Here is a 17,069-nt window from a genome sequence, read left to right on the forward strand (position 1 = left end):
TGCTGCCCGATATAGTACCAGCGGGGATTCAAACTGGCAACCTTCAGCTTCTTAGTCAAGCATTTCCCCGCTGCACCACTTAAGGTAAGTGCTAATTTAGTACTGGTTAAGATCTGGTTAAAGATGGTTTTGTCATTAAGATGCAGTTTGGGAAAATCAAAATCCACATATAAGGAAGAAGTGGGTCTGGAAGAATCTAAATCATATATATTGTTGGTAGCCAAATTTTCTTGCCACTAATTCAATCTAAAGTAGGAATTAGTGCCTCTCAAGTGTGTGCTACAGTGGATATACTGCCCACCCATTGTGTCATGTGATTTGTTATATCTTTTGCTTACTGAGCAGGCAACTGGTTGAGCCAGGCAGGTTGAAGTGCAGACCTAACTTTAGGGCATAGCCAGGACTACAGAGACCTTCCGATGTTAACTGTGGCAAGAATATGCTGATGATAATGCTAATCATAGCTAAAGCTAACCAGGGCTCCCACTTAAGTATGGAGACGCTTGGTCTCCATTGGAACATAGGAAGACCATTGGTCCATCTAGCTCAGCATTGTCTACAATGCCTGGCAGCGGCTTCCCCAAGGTTGCAGCCTTTCCCAAACCTACCTGGAGATGCCAGGGATTGAACCTGGGACCTTCTGCATGGAAAGCAGATGCTTTACTGCTTTCCCCAATCTTTTGACTACAAGACTTAAGGGCACATTAGCCCCAGATCCAGAGAATGTCCTATTTTTTGCCAGTGTCGGAGATATCTGAGCTTCTCTATCACAGTTGGCACATTCAGTGTTTCCAATATTTTGTAGGGTTAGGTCATCACATGTTAACCACAGCCACTGATTCCAGATTGCCTTCTGATTGAGGTATGTGTCCTCTTGTGCCCTCTGGCCATGCATTACTAATAAAAGTACGTTTAATGAGCTGAAGTATTGCCCAGCTTCAATGCTTGCGCAGCTACAGATGCACCTTATTGGCCCTATAAAACTCGGCCTTTTAATGTTGGATAGGGAAGTTTTATTGTTACACGTAATCTTGCTTTCGAAGCAGGCAAGCTGGCATCTCTTTATCTTGACTTTAATGTACTGAGATAAACCTTGAAAGCAAAATGTCTTTGTACTGCCGGAGCTTTTTCTCTCCCCTCCCCTCCCCCTCTCCTACATGAACATCTTAAACCAAAAACAGCTGTTGGCAGCAAGGGGAGTGTTGAGAACAATATAAGTTTGTGTAAGATGTACTGTGGTGTCTGGAATATGGCTTAATGAGGCCTAAGACAACTCTAAAACCCAAGTACATGCACTAAGAAGTTATGTGAAGAGAAAATTGCTTGACAAAACTGTTTTGCTCCAACAGTAGTACATTTAAGGCCTAACCTATGACTCTTGCTATGTTTGCAAGAACATAGTTGATAAACTACCTACTCTATTATGCTCATCACTATGAAACATATTATTGTAGTCTCTGTAGATGTCTTACTCCATATGATGGCTGGGATAACACATTGTCCTTGTGGAGCAATGCTACCTTGTCTGATCCTCGTTCTGTTATTATAGACATACTGAACATACATAAACTTTATGTATATAGAAAGGCTCCATACATTATCTATGTATGTCCATTCTGTTGAACAGAATGGATAGAGCTAGTCGTAATATAAGATCTTTTACTAGTTGCTAAAGGAGATTATTATTATTATTATTATTTTACATTTATATCCTGCTCTTCCTCCAAGGAGCCCAGAGCAGTGTACTACATACTTGAGTTTCTCCTCACAACAACCCTGGTTAGGTTGAGAGAGAAGTGACTGGCCCAGAGTCACCCAGCTGAATGGGGATTTGAACTCGGATCTCCCTGGTCCTAGTCCAGCACTCTAACCACTACACCACGCTGGCTCTCTCCTAGCATCATGGATGCTAGGGAGTGAAACTGGGACCTTCTGCATGCAAGCATGCAGATGCTTTCCCATTGAGCTATGGTTCTATTTCCTAAGGGAGATGGGCTCAAACATTAAGGTCATTCTCATGACTGGCTATACCCAGGTAGGGCAGCTGGACATGAGAAGCGCTGGGATGATTCCTGATTCTGGCCCTCTGCAACAAGGTAACCTGGGGTTTTTTTTTACTCAGGCTAATAGTGGAGTATAAAGGCACAAGCACACCCTTCTACTCCATTCCCCATCATGTGAACACTCGAGCTGCCTGCAGCCCAAGTATTCACAAAGCAGGGCGGCAAGAGTGCCTAGCAGCGGGGAAATCCCTCAATGTGCCATGCTGCCAGTGTGGTGCATTGTGGGATGCCAGAGGACTTCCTTCTCTCATTCCTGGCTCTGCCACTTGGTACAGTGCGGCAGAACTGCCTGAAGAACTTTGATCATGTGTGGGGAGGCAGGTAGGAGCTTGCCTCCCCACCAGCCCTCCACATTCCCAACACTTTTGATCATGAAAACAACCTCATAGTCTCCCATAGGAGCTCACATATAGTCTCCCATTCAGGGGCGTAACGATGGGGGGGGCAGGCAGGGCACGTGCCCTGGGCGCCACCCCAGCGGGTCACGTGGAAGGCGCCAAAAAGTGGCTTCCCCCCTGCCTCCCCTGGATCACCCACCGAGTGTGGCAGTGTGCGTGTGGCGGTGATTTGGCAGTGGTGGGTGGCGGTGGCGGGTCACCTGCCGAGTGCGGTGGTGGCTGGTGGCTGGCGGCGATGGGCTGTAGCGCGGCCCGAGCGGTAGCGGATCGCCCACCGAGGAGTGCAGGCAGAGCAATGCTGAGCCTGCATTCTGGCCCGGCATCGCTTCCCAACTGCGCAGGCGTGCCTGCGCAGTTCACAGAATGAACTGCGCAGGCGCGCCTACGCAGTTGGGAAGCAACACCGGGCCAGAACACAGGCTCGGCGTTGCTCTGCCTGCACTCCTCGGCAGGCGATCTGCCGCTGCTGCTGCTCGGGCCGCGCTACAGCCCATCGCCGCCTGCCACCAGCCACCGCCGCACTTAGCAGGCCACGGGCGACCCGCCACCACCGCAAAATCGCCGCCGCACTCGGCGGGTGACCCGCCGCCGCCCGCTACCGCCGAATCACCGCCACCACCGGCGATCTGCCGCCTGGGGGGCACCGCCGTGCCCTCACAGGTATGTGGGGGCGGGGGGGGCACCATTTCAGGGCCAGAGCTTGCCCTGGGCATCGTTTCCCCCCGATACACCACTGCTCCCATTCCAGTGCAAACCAAGATGGAAGCTGCTTGGCAAGAAACAGTTCATACTTGCTTCTCTCCCCATACCTATTCTAGATGTTTAATGGTTTTGGATTTTGGATGCACCCCAACATATGTTTTAACTTAATTATATCAATATATAGCTTTTCTGTTCTTAAATAGGACCACACACATGTGAACTGTAAAGATAAAACATTTCCGCTGTATCATGCATTTCAATTTCCTGTGAAAACAAATGGGTTAAATTAAACATGGATTCTCTTGCTAAATGGAAATTGGTGGAACCTTTCATTTCAGTGGAGTGTCTATAGAAGAGTTTTCTAATGGGTTGGAGGAGACCTTTCAAGTTGGCAGCCTGTATTTATCTGGCATCACTCCACAACTGACTATCAGTCTGATTAGAATAAAAGCTTTGACAGGATATAACTTGTGTTTCTGAAAAACGAATTGCTGAAGATTTCTGGTATAGAAAGAAAAGTATCAGATATTCAATTGGTATGGTGCAGTGAGGGAGGAAGGAAGGGGGTGACAGATGTCGCAGTCAGATCACCCTCACTTTTAACATGTATTCACCCTTATACTTTATGCTGGTCTGTAACTGTAATAAAGATTGATTTGATTTGAATTGGTATAGATCAGTCTCACCCTTGAGTATGTCACATTATGTAGTGTTGATCAGGTGCCTTAAGGAACATTTATTTATTTATTTAACATGTTTATACCACCCAAAATTTTCGTCTCTGGGTGGTTTACAACAGAATAAAAACAGAAAGTAAAACATTAGTTAAAACAAAACAAAAAATTTAAAACATTACAACAATTTAAAAAATTTAAAACAATATTTTAGAGCAGCATTAAAACCATTAAAACAATATTATTTAAAAGCCTGGGTGAACAGATGTATCTTTAAAGACATTTTAAAATCTGTCAGAGATGGGGAGGCTCTTATTTCACTAGGGAGTGCATTCCAAAGCTTTGGGGCAGGAGCAGAGAAGGCCCGTCCCTGAGTGGCCACCAGACGAGCCAGTGGTAAATGCAGATGGACCTCTCCAGATGAGCTCAGTGGGCGGTGGGTTCATGACAAAAAAGATATTCTCTTAAATACCCAGGGCCCAAGCTGTTTAGGGCTTTATAGGTTATAACCAATACCTTGTGTATTTTGCCTGGAAACATACCAGCAGCCAGTGTAGCTCCTTTAATACAGTAGTTATATGGTCTCTCCAAGATGACCCAGTGACCAACCTGGCTTGCCACATGTAGCAGTAACAAAAAGGCATGTGTCTTTGAGCCTGTTGGGATGTGCAAAACCTATTGGAGCTCTTCTCACAATCAGTGAGAAGAGCTCTGGGGTAGTCTGTGGGGAAGGTGGGTTTAACTTACCTTCCCCACAGATGATCTCCATTCCTTCCCTGGGCAGGAGGATCAGTGCATTCCTTTCCAGGGTGGGTGGACCTCTCTCTCTCTCTCTCTCTCTCTCTCTCTCTCTCTCTCTCTCACACACACACACACACACACACACACACCCCAGAACATGTGTGTGATGCATTATTGGGACACACACACCCCGAGTGTGCCAGCCAAGCAGCTGTGGCAGACACATGATTTTTTAAAAAAATGAAGTTAAAGGAGTGCTTTATCCCTTGACCTCATTATAGAGAGAGGCTACTTAGGCAAATTTGCTGCTGTGTAGCTGCCAGGATCAGGCCCAATCCCGGTGGTTCACACACACATGCAAAACCAGGCTGGGCTCTCTAAGCCTGGTTTTTCACACACATGTGAATAGCCTCATTCTGTGGCTATTTCATCTTTCCCCCAAAGTGCCACCTCACGTTCATGACATATATCAGCAAAAGCAATTGTAAAATTGTCACAAAGGTAGAATTTCCATATGCTTAGTTATCATTTTGGTCCACTAATTTGCATTCTGGTATAAATGTGCATCAATCTCCATTCAACATATTGATAAGCAGCTGGTTCCCATTCTGAGTAGCTTGCTGTCATTTATCACTGCCCCCTATCTAAGTGCTCAGGGATTTGCTATTGCTTATTGTTGTTTCCCATCAGAAGGCTGACCAGCCCAATATTAAGAGTAGCACTCATCTGTTGCTTGACAGACTGAATTACTGTGCTTCCTTCCTTCTCCATTTTGTGCAATTGGCTTGTGCCATGAATCATGGTGTGTTCTCCTAATCGTCCATAGATGGTTAACTATGTGAAAATATGTTGCTTTATTGGGGACCCTTATCTATAGCTGCAAATATTTATTTTATTTTATTTTATTTTTACATTTATATCCTGCTCTTCCTCCAAGCAGCCCAGAGCAATGTGCATGGTTTTGTTTATCCTCACAAAAACCCTGTGAAGTAGGTCAGACTGTAAGATAAGTGACTGGCCCAAAATTATCCATTGAGTTTGAATTTGGGTTCCCAATATTTGCAGCTATAGAGTTCAACACTCCAGCAACTATGGAGTCCAACACTAGAACAATACTTCCAAGTCACAGGTGATACACTCTGGTGCTTTTCCACTCAGAAATTAAGCAAGTAATGGTTCAATATTGACAGCTTTAAATTCTAACTATTGTCTGTAGAAGTTAAACTGAATTGAATAAATATGGAGAAGGTGGTATTTGATTTATATAGTAACAATTACTGCAAAAGTTATAGGTCACACTGAATTGCCTCTAATTCCAATATGTGCATTTCAAAGCAGCATTTTCAGTGTAGCCAAAAGTACACCCTCTCACCTTATACGTGTTGGGATATGCAACAGGTGCAGCCTCGCTTGCTGTATAGCAGGGGTGTACAAGTCAAATACCCTGGTGGGCCGGAACCAACCGTGACTTGGTAGGCAGGGGCTGAGGTAAATTTTCAGCACATTAAAATTAAGTATTAAAAATATTAATGAAAACAAATATTAGTTACCCACAGCATGAGGAGGGAAGAGGAGGCTCCTAGCAACCTTTCCTCTTCCTTGTCCCCCATGCACTTTCAATGACTTCAAAGGTCAATTTTGAAATGGGGCTGACCCCCACCAGGTCCTTGGGGCAAGGCGGCATTTTGCACCTCACCTCAAGCACCATAATACTTGTGGCCAGCCCTGGGGCCAGCAAAACAGTCCCCGCGGGCCGGATCCGGCCCCTGGGCCTTATGTTGTGCAGCATGCTGTATAGTTTGTATGTAATCTACTATGAAGCCAGAGGGGGCACTATAGTTTCTTCTGTATTGGTTGGGTAGCTTGGATTTTCGATTCTCCTTCCTGTTCCTCTTTGTTCCTGTTCCTTTTGAGTATGAGTCGCCACGTTCTGTGCTGATCTCTGAGTGCCTTTGTCTCACAAGGAAAGTTATCTTAAACCTTTTACTGGTGTTTGCTCTGTAAACCACACAGATAGAACACACTCTGAAACAATATTCACACTATTTAAATGATATTTGGCTTTCTTTTGTTCTAGATTTTTTCAGCTTTTCAGCACCATTGGCCACCATCTCATTTGACCTTACTTCCCTCACAGAGGCGTATCTAGGGGAAATAGCGCCTAGGGCAAGCACTGAAATTGCGCCCCCTGTCCAAACATCTGACACCCAGCTTTCAGATAAATTTACCATAATGTCAGCTGTAAAGTACAAGTCAAGATCATTAATTTTTTAATACTTCAAAAACTATTTAGCAGTGGACGTAGCCAGACCAAAAAATGCTGGAAAACGACACAGTTCAATATGCTGGGGCTCATGAAATACCCAAATACTATGTGGAGGTGTACTTGGAAAACTAAACAGAAGTGCCTGTCTAATTCTCTACTATGCATTGTAGCATCACTATTACATAAGTTTTTAAAATAAATAGAGAATTTGACTTTTCCCAGATACTCTGACAATAATTAAAAGGATATGCAGAGTAAACTGTGTCACTGCTTGGAATATATTCTAGTATTTCAGAAAGACAGTTAAAATGAGAGAGAGCAAGAAACTCCCAGTGGATCTTAATACTAAGGATTTCACACTGATTCAAAGACAAACACACCATTAATAGCCTTATTATCAAGACATCACATTTAACTCACTTATCACAAGAAGCAAAATAAGAGCAAATGAATACAATCCTAGCTCATAAGCTTCAGCTCAGTATTCACAAGCCCTGATTCTCTGTACATAGTGCCAATTTGAATATGTGTACAGTGACTTATATTATATTAATTTTTTTTAAAAAAATTTTTTACCTGTAGCTCCTTCGGGGGGCTTCCTAAAGGCCGTGGGGGGGGGGTGTCTGCAAAGGTTCCCCCTCCCCCCACTGGCCTCTAGGGCCTCACAGGGACCATTTGAGCATGTGCAGTGGCCTTTTTTTTTTTTAAAGGCTGCTGAAAACAAATGGCTCGCAGAGTCCATTTGAGCAAGCGCAGTGGCCATTTTGTTTTCAGCAGCCATTTTTAATTTTTTTAATTTTTAAAAATGGCGCCCTCCTTCAAGTGGCGCCCGGGGCACGTGCCCTGCCTGACCCACCCTAGATACACCCCTGTTCCCTCAGCTTCATTTGTTCATACTGCTATTTAATCCATTTGGCTGTAGCAATTCGTGGAATTTTGTTTGTGATGATAATGAAAATTATTATTTAACATATTTTTATACCACCCAAAACTTACATCTCTGGGTGGTTTACAATAGAACAAAATTAATGACAACAGAAAAAGTTAAAACATTACAACAATTTAAAATTTTAAAACAATGTTAAAACTATTAGAATAGTATTCAATTAAAAGCCTGGGTGAATAGATGTGTCTTTAAAAACTTTTTTAAAATTATCAGAGATAGGGAGGGTCTTATTTCAGTAGAGTATTCCAAAGCTTTGGGGCAGCAACAGAGAAGGCCCATCCCCGAGTAGCCATGAGATGAGCCGGTGGCAACTGCAGACAGGCCTCTCCCGATGATCTTAATCAGTGGTGGGGTTCATGATGAAAAAGATGTTCTCTTAAATACCCAGGGCTCAAGCTGTTTAGGGCTTTATAGGTTACAACCAGCACTTTTTATTTTGCCTGGTAACTTATCAGAAGCCAGTGTAGCTCTTTCAAAACAGGAGTAATATGGTCTCTCCAAGATGACCCAAAGACCAACCTGGCTGCAGCATTCTGGACCAAATGTAGTTTCTGAACTACATACAGAGGCACCCCTACACAGAGCACATTGCAGTAATCCAGTCTGGAGGTTACCAGCATATATACTATGGTTCTGAGGTCATTTATCTCAAGAAATGGACCCAGTTGGCATATCAGTCAAAGCTTCTGGCCACCACCTCAACCCGGGATACCAGGGAGAGGCTTGGATCTAGAAGCACCCCAAGACTGAGTATTTGTTCCTTCTAGGGAACTGTGACTACATCCAGAACAGGAAGATCGAACTCATCTCCCAAGTTCTGACCCCAAACAATGAGTACCTCTGTCTTATCTGGATTCAGTCTGTTATCTCTCATCCAGCCCATCACCAGCTCCAAACAGGCATTTAGAGAGGTTATGCCTTCTCCCAATGATGTTGACATAGAGAAATAGATTTGGGTGTCACCAGCATACTGATAGCACCCTGCACCAAATCTCCTCATGATCTCTCCCAGCGGTTTCATGCAGATGTTAAACAACATCGGAGACAATATGGAGGGACACCATACAAAAGTTCAGGTTTTGAAGAACAGCCTCCAAGGGACACCATCTGGAACCTGCCTGAGGGGTAGGAGCGGAACCACTGTAAAGTAGGGATGTGCAAATTGATTCAGGTACAAATAGATTTGTACCCAAATCTAGCTGATTCGGAGACAAAACAAATCACCCCTGTGGTCCATTGGCTAGATTTGGGTCCAAATCGAATCACACCTGATTTGATTTGAATAAATTCGATCCTATTAATTCCCCCAGATTCCCAGCTTTCTTTCTTTCTTTCTTTTAAAAAAAGCTAAGCTCTAGCCCTTGTAGAAGTGGGTAAGAGGGAAGTGTAGTTGGCACATGGCAGTTGACAGTTGGCACTGTCCAGTGACAGTCAAAATGAACAGAAGAAATGAAGGTGTGCCATGAATCCTCATAGGGATTCATTATGAGGAAAAATTATTATACACCAAAGAATCCAAACTCTTGAAAAATGATGACTGCACATTTTGCTGAATAACTCTACTGCTACAAGGGCTAGAGGTTAGCTTTTTTTTTTTAATGAAAGCTGGGGATCTGTTTTTGGGGTAGGATATGGCAACTTTGAATCCCTATTGTTTCCTATCGCAGAAATGTTCAAAATCAGTAAAAACTGAAAAAATTCATTAAAAGTCAACCAAGTTTCCCACTGCCTTGAAATATGGGTGGTAGGTGGCAGTCATGGGGACCTATCCACCACCCAAATTTGGTGCCTCCAGGACCTTGTTAAATGGTCTGAATCAGTCCAAATATGAATCAAATAGAAGCAAATACAAATCGAATCTGGGGTGATTTGCAGGGGGTAGATTTGGACATAAAACAAATCAGGGGTGATTTGTTTGGGGCACAAATTGAATTTAAAAAAATATCTATTTGTGCACATTCCTACTGCAAAGCAGTGTCTCCCATGCCCGCCCTCAGATGCTCCAGAAGGATACTATGGTCGATAGTATCGAAAGCCACTGAGAGGTCTAAAAGGACCAACAAAGTCACACTTCCTCTGTCAATTCCCAATTGGAGATCATCCATCAGGCTGACTAAGGCAGTCTCCACCCCTTAGTCAGTCTGAAATGTGTCTAGATAATCAGTTTCCTCCAAGACTGTTTGGAACTGAGAAGTCACCATCCTCTCAATTACCTTGCCCAGCCACAGAAGATTGGAGACAGGCCTGTAGTTGCTCAGCTCTGAATGATCTAACTCAGGCTTCTTCAGAAGTAGTCTAATAATTGCCTCCTTAATCTGTAATGTCATTGTGCCAAACTTATTGCTGTTATTTGTTATCAATGAAAACTGTGTGGGTCACCACAGCCAATAGCATTTACTGTAACAATAGTGTCAGCAAACAGAGCCAAATACAGTGAGCGGGGTCCAGATTAAGGTGTCATTAAGGTTTCATTAAAATAAACGAGATAAGTTAGTGGTGACTAACTTAAGTCCTATTGAATGACATGTCCTGCAGCGGTGCAGGCTCACCTGTGAGTGGTGCAGGCTCACCTGTGCCGCTGTGGGGCTTTAGTACACATGGCAATGCTGCTGCATAAGAAGACTGTTCAGCTTACGCTTCTGTAACTGCAGGTTACATACTACTTGTATTTGTCCCAAAAGCAAGTTGTATGTATGTGTTTGTGTAAGGATAAGCTGTAGTGGAGCAGCCCTCTTGCATAGCAGCATTGATGTGTATATTAGAGACCCACAGCAAGTGGGGGGTAACTATAATAGGTCAAGGGGAGACAGTTGTCTGGGGGCCCACTGTCTTGGGCCCCCCCGAGGCAAGTCACATGACCGACTCCCCCAGCCACGCACCTGCCCAGGATTCCTTCAGTTGTATTCATCCTCCGAAACTGATGTGAGTATTAAAACCTGGAGCTACTAGAACAGCATGTCTTTCTCTAGTACCATTGAATGACTTGCATCTTCCACAATTCACAAAGCCTTAAAAAAATAATTTAGGATGATGTTGTTACCACTATTCAGCCTCATTTAAGATGTCTTTACTTCATGAGCTGAGCTTCAGTGTGTGGTGAGGGGGCATTTTAAAATCTTGTCTCTGGGCGCATTCCAACCTAGCTACGCCCCTGCACAGCAGCAAGGCTGGTTCTTCACCACCTGTGTGCTGTGGGACATGTCAGCCAATAATTTCAGTGAGATTAATTACAATGAACTGGATCCTGCTCAATGAAGTTAAGAAAATAGCCCTGAGTTCAGCAGTACTGAAAAAAGTAAATGTATTCATGCTGAGTGGATTTTTGGAAAATATAAAAATAAAAATATAAATATAATTAATAATATTAATTAATAATATACAAACATTACTTGTTAGCCGCCCCATAACAAATTGTTTTCTGGGCAGCCCACAACATTAAAAATATTAAGTACTTGTCAACACTCACAATAATACAAATAAGGTACATAGTCGGCTATTTCTATGCAAAATATGTTACTTTCATTGAAGAAATGTGTATGTCTAGTTATCAATAACACTACAAGAATAACGGGGAGTGTGTGAAATGGATTGAGATGTCACAGAACAACCTTCATTTGTTTGTTTTAGTGCTACACAGTTTCCAGTTGGGTGCTTTCATGGCAGAGGGCAGAGAACCTAGATGAATTAATGATGCATTTTTAGAAGCCTTGTATTTGCCAGCTTTTTAAAGTTCATTTTTCATATCTGCACAGATGGCATAAAATGAAACAAATGGAATAAATGAAAGTGATGTGCATCACAGGTGTTTTTTTTTTTTTAAATATGACATGAGACAATATAGTGAGAAACTGAATGGTGTTTACAGATTTTAAAGGTCTCCATGGTGGCAAATACAAATGTAAATATTCAGCCAAGGGTTTCCAATTGAAAATGTTATGTACAAACTTTTTTTAAAAGGTTTTTTGCTCAAAACCACAAGTTGGATCCAATCCGAAGCATTTGTGTCTTAGCTCATTTCCACTTAAAGGAGGCCAAAATTTTCTTGAAATGCAGCCCATCTGAGAGAACCTTTGAATCAATCTGGCTTGATTATCAGATTTGTAGTGAAAGAATGAAATACATTTTTGTAGACTTTCCAATTGGGATATTTTACTTTGCTCTACAATACTAAATATAACAGCCTTCAGTGTAAAACAAAAGGTAAATCAGTATAGGCACAACAGCTGTTGTGCCCTTACGTGACACAAGTAGGAATCCTTCTGAAATTTTCCTGATGGAATTTCGAATTATTTCGAGCATTTTCACACAGCAGGCTTTACCGCAAGTTTACTGCAATTTAAATTGCCTAAAAAAGCTGCCGCAGAAAAACGCAACCCCAAATCATGTGTGAAGTGCCCTCCAATAGCTCACAGGGACTTCGGAGGTAAATCTGGCTGATATGTGAATGCACACCCTACATTCCAGAGAGGACGCAAACTAAAAGTCCTGTGTGAAAAAGCTCCTGGTCTTGTTTCTGAACTGGTACTGAAGTGGTAGAAATCCCACTTCACTGAAACCTGCATGTTCTTGGGCAGTAAAGGAAAGGGGATAGATAAAGAAAACAAACAAAATCAAAATAACAGTTACTACAGTATCTACCTGAATAGAAGATGACTGAATATAAGGTGATGAGGCGCTCCACATGAGCAGTATGGAGAGCTGGAAGGGGTTTGGCGAGGAGAACGGATCAAGCCCACTCTGCCTGCACGCGAGTGGCTAGCCCAGTCTGGGCAGCCAAATTGGCTGTCCATATGATTAGTGGCTCCATCACAGAACCGGTAGGGGCAGTGTGGATTGGGGGGCCACCCAGCCCCTGGAAGTGCCAGCATGCCCCGTGCAAGTGCACGGGGAATTCTGGGGAGCCCCCCAACATCAGGAGACTTGCTGTAGTCTCCTCACAAGGGGGCCTCCTCACAAGTCACCATGGTGTGGAGCCATGCTGTGGCAACTCACGATCCAAAAAATGGGGTTAGCGCAGTGCTCACTCCCATGTGGGGGGAAGTCGCATGGAAGCCGGAAGTGAGGGTTGCCTGGGCGCTGCGGCGTGTTGGCGCATCCTCCCTGGCGGAGCTGTTCTCAGTGGCTGCTGGGCGGCAGCGGCTCAGGATGGGGGAGGCGCCGGAGCGGAGGCCGGCTCGGTGCTGTGCCGGCTTGGCTTCTCGTTCGGCTTTAATAGCATTGGCAGCAGTAATTACTTTTTAAACCGTGAGTCCCTCAGCAACAGGATCTTCGCTTTGCAGAGCCGTGCGCGCCCACCCCGTCCTGGAGGCAGCATTGCAGAGGGACAGGGGGCGGCAGGGAGGTATCCTGCCGCCCCAATTACTACAGAAAATACGGGCGCTGGAGGGGGCAAAGCGGCGGGAGGGGTAAGTAAACCCTCCCCGCCCTTAAGGGAACCCCCTCCACCCGGACTGGACCAGCCAGGTCCGAACCGGTCCGGACAGTCCGGAGGCCTTTACAATGGCCTCCGGACCGGTCTGGACCCATCCCTACTGGAGAGCTTCAGCGAGGCCTATGCATAGGCCTCTCTGGAAGCCTGGCCCACCTGCCACTTCTTACTATTTCAGAAATGCCTAACAGAGAGTTTTAAAATATGTATCGATCATTTCCCTCTCTCTTTTTACTTGTAACCCTGAATGCCTAGAAAACCATCTGTCTGGCTCTGCAGCTTTGGGTTAGGGTTAGGGCATTGCCCACCCTGCCCTAAGTCAAGAGCCTCCACTGGGTGGTGGTGAATAGTTAGTGATTGAAACTGTGGGTTTTTGGAAGTGGTGGGGAGGAGGAGTGGCGGCGGGCAGGGAGGAGAAGCCTGGCCGCCAAGAGAAAACAAACTGGGAGGGTGGGGGGTTGGAACAAACTGGGGCTGAAGCGGGGGAATGAAATGGGGCTCCGGGGGAGTTTGGGAGAACTAGGGGCACATATGCTCTGTGCTGGGTCAGCTAGTTTATTATCTATATACTTATTTCTTGTAGACGGGCCATGTGCGCGACGTGATAGGAAGGAGGCGATTAGCTGAGTTTGCAGGCAGAAGCACCTGATTGGGCAGTGAGGATTCCATATGCAGATAGGGAGAAGGAGCCTGTGAGAGCAGAAGCACCATGGTGATTGAGCAGTGGGGATTCCATATGCAGATAAGGAGGAGGGGCCTGTGATGGTTAAGGTCAGTTGGAATGCAGCTGTTACTGGTCGGAAGATGTTCTGGATATAAAAGGATAGCAGGCAGGGGTCTGCAAAAAGACGGGTCGTGAGGGAGGAAAGAGCCCCTTCAGGAGAAGGAGGATGTTGTTGTGTAACCGTATGGAAATAAATTTCTTTGATGCCCATGGGCAAACTATATAAGATGTTTAATGTGTGCTTTTGATATGGGTCTAAAACATGTGTTGTCTTGTCTGAGTCTTGTCTGACTTGGCCTTAAGGATGTCATACATTTTATCTATGAACAGTTTCAGTTCATTTAGTAGCAAAGCAGATATTTATTAACTAGAAATTGTTCTCCAAGTATTGTCCTGCATTGGGAAATGACATATATAGCATGATTAGATGTTAAGTTCAGAACAATTAGTTTCTAGTTTCCATCCCAGCAGATATAGAGGCTATTCTCACGATTGTGCGGGTGGGCGGGTGGATGAGTGAACAGGGAGGAAGGCAAGCTCCAACTCGCCTCCCCTCCCTTCCCCTCCCCAGATGATTCAGAACGTGCTGTTGGGAGCACTGCTCACACTCCCAAACAATCCATGCAGTGTGGACCATTAATGGCCGAGATTTGTTTTCCCAGCCTCTGGATATCACTCAATGCCCTGTGCAATGGGTGCAGTGCATTGGGGGTACCGTACCACCATGAGACGGATGCTGTAGGTGCCTGATTCTGTGTGTGCTCGGGCTGTAAGCAGCACAGACATACACATTCCTGGTGTTAGGGTTAAGGGCATGCTTGCGTCCTTAACTTTGGCTAAAGGCCAGGCTTTGAAGTGGGCTTATGCGAGTGGGCAGCACTGGGATCCACACAGATCCTGGCATTGCACATGGGCAGCCTAACCCAGGCTGGGCTGCCCTAGCCTCGGTTAAGCTGCTTGTGAGAACAGCCTTATAGTCTGATTCATGAGATGAATGTGGATATTTCCAGCTGATTAGACTGTAGTAAACAACTATGTGGCTGAAATACTCCCAAAGCACAGAATTCCCCCTTCACCCTTTCCCTGAAGTATAAAGTGTGCCGTCAAGTTGATTCAACTCCTGGAGCCCACAGAACCCTCTTTTTTCTTTGGTAGAATACAGGAAGGGTTTACCATTGCCTCCTCCCTTACAGTATGAGATGATGCCTTTCAGCATCTTCATATATCTCTGCTGCCCGATAGAGCTACCAGTGGAGATTCGAATTGGCAACCTTCTGCTTGTTAGTCAAGCATTTCCCTGCTGACTAGGTGGCTTCCCTGAAGTATAGAAATCATTGTTTTCCCCCTTTAGTGAAATCAAATGCATGCACGGAGCTGAGACATTGAGTTCACTCTCACTTGCCTTGATGCCAATGTTCAAGAGTGGATCTTGCTCTGGCTGCCTGGGGCATATCTATTTTGATACTCAGAGGGTCTGAGCAGTATTGGGGTAGCTAAGCAGCTGAGAAAAGCTGAGCAACCTTTGGGAAATGAAATTGCATAACATGTACTGCATGTGCTCTAATGAAACCAGAGTAGTCTGGGAGGTTTCAGTGAAATGAGACACAGATGCCACGTCTGCTTGTTGGATATGCTACAGAGACCTTTTCTTTCAGCTCCCATAGAAGTGCGACCATTGCCTCTAATTTTCATTATTTATTAGGAACCAGCCATAGATGGGATATTGTATAGGAAGAAGAGCTATAACATACATTATCTGAAGGGAAGACTATCCCTGTTTGTTTATTTTATTATTTATTGATAATATTTTTATATCACCTGATATGTACATCTCTAGGTGGTGTAGAAATATTAATATTAAAAATCACAGATTAAAATACATAAAACACAATTAAAACAATGTAAAACAAATTATTGCAATTAATTCTAATTAAAAGCTTGCGAGAACAGGAGAGTCTTGAGGGTCTCCCTGAAAGCAAACAGAGAATGAGATGCTCTTATTTCAGCAGGGAGCATATTCCAAAGCCCCAGGGGAGCCACAGAGAAAGCCCAGTCCTGAGTCGCCACCAAACAAGCTGGTGGCAACCGTAACCAGACCTCTCCAGAAGATTGTAAAAGGCAAGAGGGTTCATGACAAAGGAGGCACTCTCTTAAATAGCCTGGACCCAAGCCGTTAAGGGCATTATAGGTAATAACCAGCACTTTGTATCTCACCCGGAAACATATCGGCAACCAGAGCAGTTCTTTCAAAACTGGTGTGTTATGGTCCCTTTGTGTTGTTCTAGAGACCAATCTGGCTGCTGCATTCTGTACCAATTGTAGTTTCTGGACTACATACAAAGGCAGCCCCATCTAGAGTGCATTACAGTAGTCAAGCCTGGAGGTTACCAGCATAAGTAACACTAGGTCATTCACCTCTAGAAATGGATGTAACTGAAGTAACAGCTGAAGCTGATTAAAAGCACTTCTAGCCACCGCCTCAACCTGAGAAACCAGAGAGAGCATTGGGTCCAGGAGCACTCCCAAGCTACGTACCTGATCTTTTAGGGAGAGTGTTACCCCACCCAGAACAGGCAGATGTAAACCATCTCTTGGGTCCTGACCTCACACAGTCAGTACCTGTGTCTTACTTGGATTGAACCTCAGTTTGTCATCCCTCATCCAGCCCATTACCACCTCCAGGCAGGCGTTTAGGGAAGATATGCCATTTCCTGATGGGGTCAACATTGAGAAGTAAATCTGGGTGTCATCAGCATATTGATAACAGCCAGCACTAAATCTCCTGATGATCTTTCCCAGTAGTTTTATGTAGATCTTAAAGAGCATTGGAGACAGTATGGAGCCATGAGGAACTCCATACTTCAGTTCTCGCTTTGCAGAGCAACAGTCTCCAAATGACACCATCTGGAATCGACCAGAGAGGTAGGAGCAAAACCACTGAAAAACAGTGCCACCCAATCCCACCTCCCACAGGTGGTCCAGAAGGATACCATGGTTGATGGTTTCGAAAGCCTCAGAGAGATCCAAAAGGAACAGAGCAGAATCACACTCCCTCTGTCGATAGCCAGTTGGAGATGATTATCAAGCCAACCAAGGCAGCCTCAACCCCATAGCCCACACAAAAGTC

The sequence above is a fragment of the Hemicordylus capensis genome, chromosome 5 (genome assembly GCF_027244095.1).
Source record: "Hemicordylus capensis ecotype Gifberg chromosome 5, rHemCap1.1.pri, whole genome shotgun sequence".
NCBI lineage: Eukaryota > Metazoa > Chordata > Lepidosauria > Squamata > Cordylidae > Hemicordylus > Hemicordylus capensis.